The following is a 14,345-nucleotide window of genomic DNA, read 5'->3' on the forward strand; positions in this document are numbered from 1 at the left end:
TAGGACTGGTATGTAAGAAACAAAGGAAGTTCTTGATCTAAAAGCTGAAGAATATATGGAATCTCTTGGTTACAACAGCTCAGCCTGTATTCATTAATTGTTTGTTCCCATACTCTTGTTTTGCTGCACTCTCTCTTCTTTACAGTGTACTCCTCCAGCCACACTCCCTGTGCTATATTCTTGCAGCTGCTGCTGCTGTTGCTACCTCCCATGCTGTTTTTATTGACTGCTCAGAATTCTGGACCACCCGCTAGCCTATATGATGTTTTTGTGAGTATTAGGAAAGGCGTCTTTTTAGGGTGGTCAAAATAAAAGGCACCTTTTGGGGCAGATGTACTCCATGAGTGTACAGCTTGACAAATGGACCAACTTTTTGGTAAATCAAAAGGTTCCCCTTTCTCTGGGTAGATGTATGCAGGTGCCAGGGCAAGGCTTGGTGAGCTACTTGCAGGCTTGGATTTGGGCTCCCATGTGCCCCCTCATCTGGGCACTTTGGGTATGGCACACACTGCACAACTCCCTGTGGAGGCTCTGCTGGAACCCATCATGGTGCACTTGCCCTCTGCCGATGCCACTTTCACTCTTAGTACCAGTGGACCCACATTAGGGTTGTGTAAGCCAGGCCCCTGTACCTTTGATGACTAAAGACATTTATTCCATCGGAATCATCTTTTTCACTCTTCTATGGAAGAAACATTTGAAAGAAAAATATGGGATTCTGACTGTATGAACATCCCCTCTGGAATTAGAACCTTAATATGTGCTGTCTCCAGGTGTTAAAGGATGTCTAAATGGAAATATTCAGAATTGGGGAGGCCTAAGGAGTGGGGACCCAGAGTTCATCTGACTTGGAACATTTCCCTTACCTTTGTTTTCCAGGAAGATACACTGTTAGTACCTTTATCTGTCAAACATCCTTATCTAGTAAACATGGCACCTAGCAAATGCACACCAGTTTGGAGTTTACTGGTATTTCTGAATTGTGGTGCACTGTGTTGCCTTCTTCAAGCTCCCCTCAAACACAGGGAATTCCCGTATGAATTTTCCAAATCAGACATACTTTTACATGGAGGAACATGGGAAGACTGCATTTTCCAAGCTGTCTTGCAGTTAGGTATGGCCATGTGACTGAGTTCTGACCAGTAGAATGTGGATTTAGAGTAATGTATGACACTCCCAAGCCAAGATAAAGAAAGCTTATCTTTAAAGAAATCTCCTTTCAAGATAAAGAAACCTTATTTTTATAATATAAATAACTATTTCCTGCATAAAGAATGTGTTTGTTTATATCGGAAAGAAGTTTCTCTCATTGTCTTAGAGAAGAGGAGAGGTAGATATCTGGCTTCTATTTAAGCTACCATTTTCATAATTAGGAGTTCCTCTCCTGTAGTACAAAATCCCTCCTTTTTATCTGTAGAGTCTGTTTTTCCTCATTATATAAATTCCAAAAAGGGAAATGGATTAGTTCAGTTATTGCTATAAGCAATAATAAGTCTGATCTTTGATCCAGAAACTTCATGTTTACTTTCAGGAAAAAAGAAATAAGTATAGATATTTAAAACCACTCTCTGAGATTCCTTTATATTCTCTTCCGGCTTCTGGCTGGATGCAGAGTGCTCAGTAGAGGACTCCGAAGTCTTAGGGAAAAGCAGGGCCACTAGATAGAAGAAACCTGTGTCTCCCAATGTCTGTGAAGAGAAGATACTTCTGTTGGTCCATGTTGGACTGCCATGTAAGCAAGAAGTTTTCCTTTAATATTTTAAGCCATTGGGATTTGTTTTGTTAAAACAGCTGACCTAACTTATTTCAAATACAACATGAATCTCAATTCTCATAACTTGACATCAGAAGCACAGTGTTAGAAGAACTTATGTAAATCTCACAAATCAATGAATATAATACTTTTTATCATTAGGGTTATTTCCAGATACTATATTAAAAATTGAAATTATTTTTACAATATATTATTCAAAATACTTAGCATAATGTCTGTAAATACTAGAAGACATGTTATGTAATAATGATGCTCTTATCTTTCAGGACATTGATATGATAGATCTATTCATATTTTATTTAAATTTAAATATGTAAATGTCCCTTTTTAAGGAGAGGTTTGGTGTGTTATATTGTAATGACATTCAGCCTCACTGCAAAATGTAGCTAATTTAGATCATTTCAGAGAAAATGACAACTGTTCTACAAAGAGCATAAATGAGATGATTTATACTTTTTACTGACTAAAGTTAATCATTGATGTTAATAATACTTTACACTTACATAACACTTTGCTTCAGTGTTTTTAATGCCTATTATCACAAATGTTCACAACATCTCTGTAAGCCAGGCAGGAGACAGCATTTAGTGGACATGTGCGTGTGCGTGTGTATGTGTGTGTGAGAGAGAGAGGGAGAGAGAGAAAGGAGAGAGGGAGAGGGAGAGAAGGAGAGGGAGAGAGAGAGAGAGACAGAGATTGAGATTGAGACTGAGTGTACATGCTTCCTTGGCTATCCTACAGGTGTAAACAGATAAGAGGCAAGTCTCTTTAGAGCAGATGTTTCCCCACAAGCTCTCTAGAAACTGTGATGTAGGCATGGAAATGAAACAAAGGTATTAGGATATAGATTATTCATACTGGCTTGGCTGAAGTGAGAGTCCAGGAGTAAGTGCATGTGTCTGGGGGCAACAGAGTCTAGGGTGTGGCCACAAGTGTCCCATGGGCATGGCACCAGAGTCTGTATTCAGAGTACATTAGTCTTTTTGGGTGATCTTGGCTGTGCCTTGCTTCTCTTGGTTCCTACTGTTTTTCAGCACTTCTCAAGTATCTTCATTGATTCTTTGAGGTACCGAATATTCTAAAGAATGCTTTTTTTTTTTTTTCTTAAGTTGTCCTGAACTGGTTTTTATTTTTGGCAACCAAAACCTCAATTGCCACAAAGTGTTCAAAATTATTATTTTTGATTTAAAAATTTTGTTGAAATGAAAAACTGGTGCCAGAAGAGAAGGGGAAATCTCTAGAATGAAAAGTCTGCTCAGGAAGCTTGAGGAGCTGCCTGAGAGCCACTTGCCTTAGTGGGTATGGGCCCTAGCAGCTGATGCTTTGCTTCCCTGCTGGGACTCCTGGTGTAAAGCTCTGTGACTCATTAAAGCACAAGGTGTGTCATTCCCAGTCACCCTTTAAACCTCAGTTGACCTCTCACGTTTTCTGGGAAGTCTCCAAAGGCTTCTCTTCCTTCTACACAATTTGTGCTCCCATAGCATGCCCTGCATACACTTCATTGTGCTCAGTACACTGCCCAACTGTGGCCACATTCTCCACTAAACCGGGAACACCTTTGAGAGGGAGCTTGTGCAATGTATCACTATGTCCCCAGGCCTGATACAGTAATTAGAACATAATAGGGACTCAACAAATGTCTACTGAATGAATTTCTCCAAAATGAATGCCCTTAATATATTCCCAGGAATGCATTACAAATTTTTGAACTTCTATTTGCTCACATTCCTAAACTGGAAAGCCATTTAATACATGCTGTGGCATTGTTTCCTGCCGTTTTTCTCAGCCTGGACTGGCACTAAATTCTTTTACATGCATGGTCTCTCTGAATGTTAGTTACGTCATAAGCACAGAGACTGAATTTGGGATTTTAGAGACATAAAGGAACTTGAGGATTATTTATCACAAACTCAAAATCGTTACAAGAAAACTGAATTTGGCAATTTTGATTCACAGGTTTGGGGGGCCCATAGCTGGTTAGAAGTCACATCTGTGATGAGAAATCTTGTCTCCTGGTTTCCAGCCCACCGTCCTTGCCCCTGAACTATTTTGCTCTTTCCCAGTAAAATTGTATGTATAGTCCCTAGAATATTTTACTTGTCCCCAAAAAGGGAAGGGTGGTGACTAATAACTTGTCCAAGGTCGCACAGCCAGTAAGTGGGAGGTGGGATGTGAAACTAGGAACATCTGATTGGCACACCTGTGCTTGTTCCTACTCAGTCATCTGCTCCTACACAGCATACAGGCATTATGCTAGACAGTCTATATTTCTTATGTTATTTAATTTTTAAATAACCCAATAGAAGTAGGTATTATTATCTCTATATATTATAGGAATAATGAATCTGTAGCTCTGCGGGGGATGTTGCTCAAGGATACAAGCTGAGATGCAAATTTGGCCTGTGTGACTCAAAAGCTGTCATGCAATTAGATGATCACACAAACGGACTGCTTCCTAACACAGCAGAATGTTGTAGAAGTGACTTGTTCTCCATCTGAGCTTTTCCGCCCTTCACTTACCAAGCCCAGCACTTGCCTGATCCAGTCCTTTTCTTACAATATGCTCCTTTTTCTCCCCTTTCTATCTGTTTCTTTTCCAAACTGGCTCAGAGCTCACCTCCTCCTGGAAACCTTCCCAGATTACCACTCAGGCTTTCACCATATTCTTATGCATTTGCTCAAATGTTAGAAGGAGGATTTAGATGTTATGGGCTGTCTCCTCAAACAGTCTTTGCAAAGCATCTCAGAAAAATAGTTATTATTGCTTAACATTATCTAGCTTAAGGGCATTTATTCTAAAAAATCTCACAACTACCAGTAACAAATTTAAACATTACAAATTAGAAGTAATTTGGGGATCACATTCTATTCTTTGTACAGATGAGGAAACTCTGATCTGGAGAGGTTAAGATGATGTATAGAGTTATACCCAAATTTAATAAGTGGTTGAATGGATTTAGGTTTGTTTTCTCCTATATTCAGTGGGAAATGGGGAGAAAACTCAGTCGTGGTCAGTTCTGCAATATTTCTTCACAGGAATAGGGTTAGGTACAATCTCCTTTTAGCTTTTTCTTGTTTAAGACAAATAGTTTTTGCCTATCTCTTTTTGTCTTGTCTCTCCTCACCTCTACTCTTCTCACTCTTCCCATTCTTAGTCATGCCTTATTCCCTAAAGAATTTTAAGCAGCTGCCATATAGTCACTGTTTTTCTAGGTTTCCCTTTCACAGGGTTTAGCTCTGTGTCTCCAGCCAAATCTCACCTTGAATTTTAATAATCCCCACATGTCAGGAGAGGGACCTGGTGGGAGGTAACTGAATTATGGGGGCGAGTTTTTCCAGTGCTGTTTTCATGATGGTGAATAAGTCTCACGAGATCTGATGGTTTGCTAAAGGGGAGTTCCCTTGCCCATGCTCTCTCTTGCCTGCCGCCATGTAAGATGTGACTTTACTCCTCATTCCCTTTCAACCATGACTGTGAAGCTTCCTCAGCTATGTGAAACTGTGAGTCAATTAAACCTCTTTCCTTTATAAATTACCCAGTCTTGGGTGTGCCTTTATTAGCAGCATGATAACAGACTAATACACCCTTATAAACATGTATTTCTCAGAAGCTATCTTTTGACCCACTGGAATTTGAAACAAAAGCCTTAGTGGTAAAACTACAGCCACCTGCCCTGAGTGCTCTCTAGAATACAACTATCCTTCAGAAAGTCATGAATGTAATAGTAGCCTGGCTAAAGCCTCATTTTCTTTTACATATTCCACTATTCATGTAGTTTCATATTCTCCTTTGGATTGACTCAGTTTCCTTTCTAGGGGGATTTATGGAGGTTTCAGGGAGGTCTACACTGAGCTTCCTGTAATATTGTCCCAGGCATGGACACAAAAACTTCAAAAGCTCTTTGTAGTACCAACAACAAAAATCAGTTACATGAGCCACCCTTTTATGGTTTTTAAAAATCACAACTGCGACTTCTTAATCCCTTTCCATCTTCTTAAAAATATGGAGGTGGCAGGTTACCTATAAAAGTTTTTGGCCAGGCGTGGTGGCTTACGCCTGTAACCCCAGCACTTTGGGAGGCCAAAGAAGGTGGATCACCTGAGGCCAGGAGTTCAAGACCAGTCTAGCCAACATAGTGAAACCCCATCCCTACTAAAAATACAAAAAATTAGCTGGGCGTGGTGGTGGGCATCTGTAATACCAGTTACTAGGGAGGTTGAGGCAGGAGAATCACTTGAACCTGGGAGGTGGAGGTTGCAGTGAGCCAAGATGTGTCATTGCACCCCAGCCTGGTGACAGAACGAGACTCCTTCTCAAAAGAAAAAAAAAATTCCTGCATAAACGGGGTGCCCAGGAAGTTCTCCCAATGTTAGCGCCTCAGGGGATCTACAATTAAAGATACAAATCATTTAGTCTACATATGAAGCTGATGTTACATGTTGACTTTAAAGATATAGAAAGTGAAGTTTGCTGAAGTAACTTGTCCAAGGTCACACAGCCAGTCAGTGGGAGGTGGGATGTGAAACTAGGAACATCTGATTGCCACACCTGTGCTTGTTCCTACTCAGTCATCTGCCTCTGTGGTTGAACACATGGCACTTTTCATGTGTGGTGGATCATTGGATGGGAGCAGCACTGGATCACAGATGACACACCCATGCTAGGTAGCTATCTTTTTTCTTTTCTCCCCAAACTAAAATGATACCAGGAAAGTACCAGTATTAGACTTATACAATATAGACACTTTTCTGGGTTCTGGTAAAAGTAAGGAGCCCCACATTAAAAGCTATTTAATTTAGGGCTCTTTAGTTTGGGGGTGGTGTATTTGTGTGGAGGAGTCCTTTACCTGTCATGACAAGGATGTCTTGGATTTCATATTGTTTTCTTATTGAAAGTTTGTAAGGTCCTGAAATAGGATAAAATGAGATGGCGCAGTGGAAGGCGAAGCACTGATTGTTCTAGGTAAGTTTTACTGAACTTTTATATCATTCTACTATTTTTGCCAGGATAGAATGGATTCCAGAAAATATTCTTTGTATTTCCTCCTATGACAGTTTCTTATAAAAGGAAAATAACATTTTATATGTTATTTATGTATGCCTGTATACACGTATGCATACATGTATATATTATACATGCATGTGTGTATGATATTATACATACGCATGTGTGTCTATATGCATATATATGGAGAATAAAAACCAGAAATACAGAAAAAATTATTTATAAAATCATATATACATAATTATATATAAATTATATATACACACACACATATATGGAAAAAAATTATTCTCATTTTCTACTTTTTTACTCACTTTGAATCCCAAGAGGAGTTGCCTCTGGATATAGTATTACTGGATATAAGGTCACTTGATGACTTAGTCCTCCTGACAGAAAAATGGCTATTCCTTTTGCCCAAGCCATTTCTATTAAACATGCAAATGGTAAAGAGAAAAAAGATTTGATAGAGCTTCTATAATAGCTCAAACAAGCAGTTTATGAGCAGAGCAGTGACAAGTGACAAATAGTACAAGATCTCTACATGGGCAAATTAGCAGAAGACATTTCTATGCACACTGGGCCAACATTAAGTAATTGAACAAATACGATTGAAACAGATTTCATCTGTCTTAAAGAGAAATAGAGATTATTGTCAGAGTCCAGATAATTGGGTTTATATGGGTAGAGAGATCTCTTCATTAATTCCAAAACTGTGTAGCTAAAATTAAATTAAAAATAAAAATCTCATGAGGGTAGTCTATATAGAATCATGGCTAAGAATATACAGAAAATGCAATAAAAAATAAATTACTAAAGCAAGTAAAGGTTTTCTTTCAATCTTACCCAATCCTTATATTAAATTGTCTGAGCTTTAATCTAGGATTTAAAATTATTTGCAACTAATGCTGTTATTTTTCAGTATACTTCTAACTCATCTCGCCACAGACTCATGTATTATTCAGTGTGTACATGCTTTGAGTCAAAGCATGCTCATTGTGAGGAATATAAATACCAGTTAGGTTTCTGAGAAAATAAAACAAGGAAAAGTTGGTAAAGTTAAAAACAAAATTGCTTCTTTAAATTCTGTTGGTGAACTGCCAATGGTTTTTGAATCCTATATAAGATGACTTTATTTCTGTTTAAATACACAAGAATTTAGCATTGATAGAAAGTGCTTGTGTTTTAAAAGTGTGCTTTTTCCCCCCAACTTTGTAAGGCTTCTGGACAAACAGAAGAGGCAATTATAGTCTTGTGAAAACACAGTCCAATGAATCTTGACTTAAGGTAATAGTAGGTTCCTCGTCGTCCCCTTTCAGAATGGCAGCAGGAGTCTACTAAATCATGCCTCATAGCTATCAGCCCCCCACCCTCCTTGATCCCCTCACATATGGAGCCAGGCAGGAGAAAACGCTCCTCAATGGGAGGCTTGCCAGTAGCACAGGCAACAACCCTATTCTGGGCTTTGTCAGGGTCCCAGGAAGCCTTTTCTGTATAAACCGCAACGATCAGAACAGGCAGATTTTCTCACCTGTCACTTTCCATTCTCTTGAAGATTTAATATGAAAGTTTCCTCTATAAAGAAGAATCAGTGACACGATAATCACAGTAGTAAGATAGCAATATAGCTGAAATATTGGGGAAAATGTTCTGGCAAAGTGTAACACAAAGCCAGTATGTCTCAATATTATGAGTCTGTATAATCCTGTAATTTAAGTTTTTGTTTTCTACTACCATGGAAATATCCTCAAGAGTGCAAATAAGAAACTAAAGATACAGAAATGACTATGACACAGTCCCTGCCATGAAGAAGATCAAGAAGCCTATGCAGAGAGAAGGGCACAATTACCACTGATGTAAATATCATAATCAGAGTGTTTAAAGTTCTTGTTTTTAAAATTGATAGTTCTTGATTTAAAATTTAATCACTTGAATGCAGTAGATGAAAGAAGTAGGCTGGGCGCAGTGGCTTACACCTGTAATCTCAGCACTTTGGGAGGCCGAGGGTGGATCATGAGGTCAGGAGTTCGAGACCAACCTGGCCAATATGGTAAAACCCCATCTCTACTAAAAAATACAAAAATTAGCCACACATGGTAGCACACGCCTGTAGTCCCAGCTACTCGGGAGGCTGAGTCAGGAGAATCGCTTGAATCCGGGAGGCAGAGGTTGCAGTGAGCCGAGATTATGCCACTGCACTCCAGCCTGGGTGACAGAACGAGAGTCTGTCTCAAAAAAAAAAAAAAAAAAAAAAAAAGGCAATTAACACTGTTACTGTTGATATTTTCAACTTAGGAAACTAGTTTCTCTTTCATTAAGGTTAATGATTTAGAAATTATCCCTGCCATCATAAAAATAAATATATACTAAGTGAAGTGAAATAAAGAGAAAAAACTTAAGGTCATTTAATGGTAGCATCAAAAAATATTCACGACAAAGAAAGGTAACAGTAACCCCTTAGATTCGGTCCTAGAGGCTGTTGGGTTTTGCTATAGTCTTCTTTCAGGGGTGCACCGATTGCATCAGTAATACTCAGAACCTTATAAGTGATCAAAGGAAGTAAAATATTTTGTTCCTGTTTGGATTGTGCTGCTTTCTTAGCCATAAAAAATTGAATGAGAATCCATGTGTACAAATGGACTTTAAATGCCATATTCCTTTCTAATTTCATGCATTAATTTGGGCTATTTTTTTTTTTTTTTTTTGGCTGGAGTGCAATGGCGCCATCTCGGCTCACTTCAAGCTCTGCCTTCCGAGTTCATGCCATTCTCCTGCCTCAGCCTTCCCAATAGCTGGGACTACAGGCACCTGCTAACACGCCCGGCTAATTTTTTGTAATTATACTAGAGACAGGGTTTCACCTGTTAGCCAGGATGGTCCTGATCTCCTGACCTTGTCATCTGCCTACTTCAGCTTCCCAAAGTGCTGGCATTACAGGCGTAAGCCACTACGCCCAGCCAATTTGTGCTATTTTCCTTTTTGAAAAATCTTATTATTTTATTACTATTACATAAGGCCCTGAATTTTCTCACATTCAGGGATATATCCTATTTCCAAACGGGCTGCACATGTGTGCTGTAACCTGTATTTTGGTGTATCTGCAATTTTAAACGAATTGCAACTAAAGTGAAGATTGACTTGCCATTTTATTATCTTTTTGAGGTAATCACATGTAGATTACACAAAAGCAGAATGTTTCTTTAAGTTTCAGATTTTAAGTCACTTAGTTTATTATTTTTCACTTTGGGAAGTGAGTTTGGAGTTGTAATGCCATAATCAGATATATGGTTTAACATACAAACACAGGATTTTTAGGACGATACACAACACACAAAATGGGATCAACTGATATTCTCCTTATCAATCACTGACCAGCAAAAAGAAGAATACAGTTAACAAAGGTCTGGAAATAAGTAGGAGAAAGGGCAAGGCATTGGTCAATTGTCTGCAAGACCACAAACCCACATAGCCACCCTAATCATTTCTCAAGGTCCACTCCACAGCCAGATATTTGTGTCTCTTTAAATACCAAGTTAACAAGTAATCACCTAACCACGGAAGTACAGAGTAGAGGTTGACTACTGGTTGACAGGAAATATTGTCTTTTTAAGGCTTTGTCTTAAACTGTCAGAGGAGGAAGCAAATTGAGAAGAGGGAAAAGGTCAGATCAATCCTTTTCAAAGAAATTCCTTTTCTGTGGGAAAAGGGAACTGATCTGACCTTTTTCCCTCCCTCCTGGAACCAGAATTTAGGGATTATTGCTATTCCTTGAGTACTAACAGGTTCCTGGATGGGGTAGAAGATATTCTCGTCTGTCATGAGTGGCCCTAACCATATAGTCCTAGATATCCTACATTTTTCCTAATAACAGTGGGAATAATTTTATTTTCTTAATTGTTAAAATCAAAGAGCTATAGATGCCTCAAGCTTTAATTTCAGAACAATGTTTTCTTATGAATTTGAAAATTATTTGCTAATTTTCAAATTAGTAGTTGATCATTCTCTATAATCAAAGAACACTAACAATGAGGTAGGAACCAGTTTGAGCCCCAAAGTATTTTTAGTCTTCAAACATTCTTTGTTAGTTGGATGCTGCCAATTTCGATTTTCTATTTTTCCAACAGCAGCTACCTACAGATTTCACATCTGTTTCTCTCGAATGCCCATAAAAAAGTTGCTACTTCCTCTAACTTAAATGAGATTTTAATGAACATTTCAGGGACAAATCACATGCCTCATAAGACTGCTGCTTCTCCCAGGTAAGCTGACAACACAACTTTTAATGAGCATAATCAGAAATGAGATGCCGATCCTACCTTCAGAAAGGCAGATCACCGTGAGAAGACGATTATTATCCAGCCATTTTCCTAAGGAACTGACAAGGAGGCCACGTGCACCAGCAGAGACCTTGAAGAGAGGCTGCTAATTGCCGCCCACTATTCACCCAAGGACGTATGACTAACAGACTCAAATGACAATCAACGAGACAGTTCGACAGGAGGAAGTTTCCAAAGACAGCTTGCCCACCAACTAAGACTGACGGGCGAATAAAGACATTCACTCTGAGCAGAAGCAAAACAAGCATATTCAGATTACTTAAAGGAATTTTTTTTTAATGTAAAGTTTGGAGGTTAAAAATACTTTGCATCTTAGTTGAATATGGTAGCACCAGCATTTGCCTATGTCTGGAAATTGAAGCCTTGAATTAAAGAAAAATGTTTTTAATTAGGATTCTATAAAATGAACACACAAACTGAATGATACATTAAATAGTTCCAAGTTTATTTTATAAAATATTAAGATACTTTTTGTTTTTGAGATAGTCTCACTCTGTCACCCAGGCTGGAGTGCAGTGGCACAATCTCTGCTCGTTGCAACCTCCACCTCTGGGGTTCAAGTGATCTTGTGCCTCAGCCTCCTGAGTAGCTGGGATTACAGGCGCACACCACCACACTCAGCTAATTCTTGTACTTTTAGTAGAGATGGGGTTTCGCCATGTCGCCCAGTTGCCCAGGCAGGTCTCAAACTCCTGGCATCAAGTGATCTGCCTGCCTTGGCCTCCCAAAGTGCTGGGATTACAGGCATGAGCCACTGTGCCTGGCCTAATATTAAGATTGTTTTATTGACTCTTGACTACTTCCCTTTTCTACCCCCACCATGCATATGCACTTGCCTAAATTTGTTGTAATTATTCCTGTATGTCTAGCAGTTTCTAGAAGATCCTTTTAAAACTTTAACTCACTGGGTGACCTTGATCAAGGCCACTTGCTTCCTTAACTGTAATGGCAATAATTGGAAGAGACTACCTGGAGGTTGCATCTATATTAATCATTCAGTGATCCCTAGTGAGGAAGGGTTTGGTGTGTGTTGGCTCCTGCTCCTCCTTCTAGGACCTTAAGACCATAGAAGAGGCAGGAGGAGCTGAAAAACAAACCGTGTTGAGAGAGAAAGACATCGGGCCGTTGCTCACCATACTCCGCATTCAAGTAATGGACAGCAAAGTGTCTGACCCTGCAGTGCCCTCTTTCACCACTACCACCAGAAGTGCAACCCCACCGGAATCAGGCTTATCTTACCTTTCTACAAAAGCTGTGATCAAGGATTTTTAATATTGCACTTTAGACTTGGAATCCAGGCCACAAAGAAGTAAAGTAGCTTTAAAGTGCTCCATTAGGATAGATTCAAATGTGATCTTGGCAAGCATGGTTAAGAAGACGAAAAGGTTTTCTCATCTTGATAAAACTTAACCGTAAAATGTGGAAGCTAAAGCCATAATCAATTTCAGACAGGTGGCAAATCATATTCTTTAAGGGGATTTTTAAAAAATAACAAGTTTATCATTTAAATTCACGAGCAATATATGTTCATTGAAAAAGTATTAGGAAACACAGAGAATAAAAATTAAAACAAATAGCAAGGTTGCTAAGAGCTGTTTTGGATTATAAAACACTTGGGCTGGAAAAATCAGCATCAATGCCTATTGCTGCATGCTCTTGATCAAGTCACTTCGTATTTCTAAATATCACTTTCCTTACCTGTAAAGAGACTATAAAATCTATATTACAGAATTGTTGTGAGAACTCAATTTAATAACATAGTTAACGTAATTACACAATTACTGAAAAATAGCCAGTGCTCCATAGAAGGTCATTGTTTCTGTTATCATATTTTATTATTAGTCACTGTAATCTCACTGATAACTTTGGCTCAACCATGTTTGGCAAGATCGTTATGAAGTTATTTCAAAGCCCTTAGGGTTCTAGTATCTATAAAGCTTTTGTACCCATGGGTTATTTTCCATTATTCTAACCATTGAGATAACAAGTGAGATTGATTGTTTCCAGTCCCTTGGAAGACAGAATTAAATGCTGCACTATTTGGAAGGAGTAAGCACTACCTCAGGGGACAATTTACTGGTCCTGCCAGCTGGTACATTGATATCATGGCTGGATACCTAATCCATCTGACAGGATATAAGAATGTCTATTATATCATAATCTTGCTTGTTTTAAAACTGCTTTCATATACAACATCTCATTTGATCTAATAAAACCCCTTTTTCCAAACTCTTCCAAAATTTCTATACTATGTGCCAAAAAAGCTTCTAGCCCTGCAGGATGGTCAAGTGTCTTGATGGCCTAATGTTAATTTTATTTTCCCTTCACACTCCCTAGTTTCCTGATGGATTTATCTTATTTTGGGTTATCCAAACGTTGTAGGCTTTCCCATATTCCTGACTTTGCTGATATTCTTTCCATTTCTTAGAATACATTTTCTCAACCCTCCACCTTGCTGATAAAGCCAGTCCAGGTTCAACTCCAATGCTTCTTCTCTTTTATAATATTTTGCCTGCCTTCCATACTCAATTCACTAACCAGTCTGATCTCTTTTAGGGTCTTTATTATGTCCTACTTCTTTTATAGTATTTTTTTCTTTATCTCAGTTCTTTTATAAACTATAGGGTCCTTGTGGGCAGGAACTCTCTTTGAGAATGTCTGTATCTCTCAAAGAGTATTGCTTAGAGAAGGAAAACTGGTTTTGTTTCCCACCCCCCCGCCCCCCGCCGAGACGGAGTATTGCTCTGTTGCCAGCCTGGAGTGCAGTGGCATGATCTGGGCTCACTGCAACCTCCGCCTCCCGGGTTCAAGCTATTCTCCTGCCTCAGCCTCCTAAGTAGCTGGGATTAAAGGTGCATGCCAACATGCGCAGCTAATTTTTTGTATTTTAGTAGAGATGGGTTTTCACCATGTTGTCCAGGATGGTCTCAATCTCCTGATCCTGTGATCCGCCTGCCTCGTCCTCTCAAAGTGCTGGGATTACAGACGTGAGCCACCATGCCCGGCAGAAGGAAAACTCTTAAACATGCTTACCAAATGAATTTTATTTGATACTTGTGGCAAATTTGTTACTTGATCAGGAAGGCATTACTAACCTTTAGCAGATGAAGAAACTAAGGCTTGAAGCGGGTGAAAGAAATGTGTCCTAAACTCCATTATCTGATAAGGCAGACCAAACATGATGCTTAGATTCCTATTCTAGAAGTCTTTCTACTCCACACCACCACCCCTA

Source organism: Macaca nemestrina, chromosome 4, assembly GCF_043159975.1.
Source record: "Macaca nemestrina isolate mMacNem1 chromosome 4, mMacNem.hap1, whole genome shotgun sequence".
Lineage (NCBI taxonomy): Eukaryota > Metazoa > Chordata > Mammalia > Primates > Cercopithecidae > Macaca > Macaca nemestrina.